Genomic DNA, 3,504 nt, shown 5'->3' with positions numbered 1-3,504 from the left:
ATCTTGTTGGGAGGGTGAGCATCACAGAATGCCAAGTTGTTAGAAAAAAGTGTTCTTGCATTGAGGGAGAGCTTGAGGGGTCATTCTTAATATGGCAATCATATCGTTTATGATGCTGGGGATGAAAAATGTAACAGAAATAGGAACTCATTCAGTGATACATCATTTTAAGATCTATCCTGAAATACAACCCTGTCCATGATAGAATAGCATCAACATACCTATAAGTTCCCATTAATACAATTATTTTTCAAATTTATACATTAGCCAGTAATGACAAAAATATATAAAATATTTTTACCAACTTCTGCAGTCTGAAATTGATCAAACATGCATTGAAAATGGAGGTAATACTAATAAACATGTGAGAAAATTTTCCCAATCAATAATCATCTGGAAAATACAAATCAAAACAATCATGAAATACCACCTAACACCCAGGAAGATAGCCCAATTCAAAATAAACAGAAAGCAACGAATGTTGGAGGGGGTGTGGTGAGATAGGAACTCTCATTCATTGCTGGTGGTAGTGTAGATACACACAAACACTGTGTACAGTGAACTGGCCATACCTAAAACAGCAGAAATCAAATTACCCTGTGACCAGCAATTCCACTTCTGGGCATATACCCAGAAGAAATAAGAAACAAACCACAACCACACATCTGCTCTTCAATGTTTGTCGCTGTGCAGCTCACAATCACCAAAAAAATTGGAAACAGCCTGAATTTCCATCAATAGATGATTGGATTAAAAACCTCTGATGTAAACATACAATGGAGTACTACACATCCCAAAAAATAGTGATGAAACGATGAAATACCTCATCTCATGGAAAGAGCTGGAGGATATTATGCTGAGGATATTAGCCAAGCACAAGTGGTCTAGTACAACGTGAGTCCACTGAGGTAAGTTCAAACAGCAGAATGGGCTTAAGGGAAAATGCACACAACACACAACTCCTGGGCTAAGGACCAGATACTCCGGCATGAGTCAGGCCAAACTCGATGATTCAAAACCAAATGCAGACAGCACCTGTGCTGAAAGGGATCTCCCCCAACCCACCTCCACCTCCCGCTCCTCTAATATGCCTTTAAGGCCTACAGAGGGGTGGGACAAGAAAAAACAATGGCAATGGGGGGTCAGGACACTAACCCACCCAAGGGGAGGACATTGTTCATATCTCCACAGGAAAGGGGGAGTGAGAGTAGACTTCATTCCGCTGTGCCAATCCTTGAGGGTGATGTTCCTACTCGGTGCAGCTTGTTCCCAGAGATGACTGCTGGACCAGCCTCAGCTCAAGACGTGAGGCCCCTCGCTAGATGACAGCACTGCAGGGGACAGTTCCAGAGAGCAGCTGGTCTGACCTGCCAACATGGGGACAAATCAAGAGGGGAGTGCAACAGATGAGGGACAGGAGTGAAGGCAAAAAGTCCCTGAGGAATCCTGATTGTCGACTTCTAACTCGGAGGCAGCACTTGGCACCCCATCTGAACTGGTTAGGGGTTACTTACAAGGGGGCTACACTGAAAGTCTAAAGGTGTAACCGGGGTGGGAGTGGCACTAGACCGCTCCAACCCTGACTGCAGGAATAGTAATGGGGACTCTTAGGACACGTGTCTTTCGGACACAAATGCTGAAGATTAAAAGGGTGTATGTGTGGTTAGGGAAGCGGGACCTGGGAGATGTAATCCTGAAATAAATGGGTACTGGATTAATGGTTTATAACATGTCCTTCTCGCTATTTAAGAGAGATAATTCATCTGCTCTATGTCAGGATCCCTGTTAGACTTGTGACTATTTTATGTTTTTTTCCCCTTTTTCGGGGGTGGGGGTGGGGGGCTGTTGGTGTTCATCTATACAAGATAAGCAGGATAGACAATCTCACAGAGACAGCAACAGTATGAATGAATGGTTCCTGGAGGCATCGGAGGGGAGGAAATGGGCAGAGGGGAGCAGTGAGCTAATAATGATAGATACAAGGGAATATAAGGGTTCAAAAATTGATGGCAAGGAGGGTACAGCTTTTCTGGTTGTATTTGATCAAATTGTATCTGAGGCGAACAATGGGTCAACATGATAGTAGTGCAGGAGGGGAAAAAGAGAAAAAGAAGAAAGAAAATAAATATGTGTGTGTGTATATATATGTATTTATTTATATATGTATATATATATTCAAATGCAACAAGGAAGTAGATGGACTTTGGGCCTCTACTTAAATCTAACCTCAGTGCAAAAATGGTTTGTTCTAATAATGCGGCCTTGCACGATACCTTCCTGACAGGACCACTGAAGATGAAGATGGGCATATGAGCAAATGTGGTGAAGAAAGCTGATGGTGCCCGGCTATTAAAAGATATAGCATCTAGGGTCTTAAAGGCTTGTAGTTAATCAAGCGGCCATCTAGCAGGGAAGCAACAAAGCGCACATGGAAGAAGCACACCAGCCTGCGTGATCATGGAGTGTCGACGAGAAAAGGTATCAGAAGTTTAAAAACAAGCAATCAAATTGATGTGGAAGGGCATGGATGTAGTAGAGACCCAAAACCCACCTGTAAGATAATTGAACAGTCCCTCTCAGAAGAGCCACATGGAAGGGATGCTAAATCCAGGGTGGAGTATAGCACTGATGAACCACATAAGCATCCTCTAGTTCTTTCATATTTCTTCCCCTTACTATTAATTTTTTTACCTCAATAATCATGTTAGATTTGCATATGTTTGTTAGTATACTTAAAATTGTTCAATACACAGAAGCCAAGATAGATAACCCTTTATAAACAGTAACAGGAGTAATAGTTCCCTGAGGGTACGGGAAGAGAGGGAGGGAGAGGAAGAGAATGGGGAGCTGAGAGCATTGATGACTGTATCACTCCACTTAATGGGACTGAACAACAGAATTGTATGTGAATGGATTTACTGGATTAAAAAATGATTATTGGGGGGTGGGGCGGAATAAAATAATAGTTCCTATGGGATAGGGTGGGAGACAGAGAGGATAAAAGGGAGCTGATATCAAGGAGTTCAAGAAGAAAGAGTATGCTTTGAAACTGACTGCAGTAGTAATTGAACAATACTGCTTGATGTGATTGAACTATAGAATGTTAGGGTATCTATAAGAGCTCCAAATAAAAGAATTTTTTACAGGATTAATAATTCCTGATGATTTGAATGTGAAAACTTGAAAGAAAAAGAAACATCAGCACCTGGAAAATAGGGCCTTTGTTATACAAATGATGTCAGTGACGCTGTTTTTGTTTTGTTTAATCATTTTATTGGGTGCTCTTACAACTCTTATCACAATTCATGCATGCATCCATTGTGTCAAGCACATTGGTACATTTGTTGCCATCATCATTCTCAAAACATTTGCTTTCTGCTTGAGCCCTTGCTATCAGCTCATATTTCCCACTCCCTACTTGCTCCCTCCTCCCTCATGAACCCTTGATAATTTATAAATTATTATTTTATCATATCTTACCGACTCCCTTCACCCACTTTTCTG

Source organism: Echinops telfairi, unplaced genomic scaffold (genome assembly GCF_000313985.2).
Source record: "Echinops telfairi isolate 266 unplaced genomic scaffold, ASM31398v2 ScPeMD7_2565;HRSCAF=3150, whole genome shotgun sequence".
In the NCBI taxonomy this organism is placed as follows: Eukaryota; Metazoa; Chordata; class Mammalia; order Afrosoricida; family Tenrecidae; genus Echinops; species Echinops telfairi.
Note: the sequence above shows the minus strand (reverse complement) of the source record.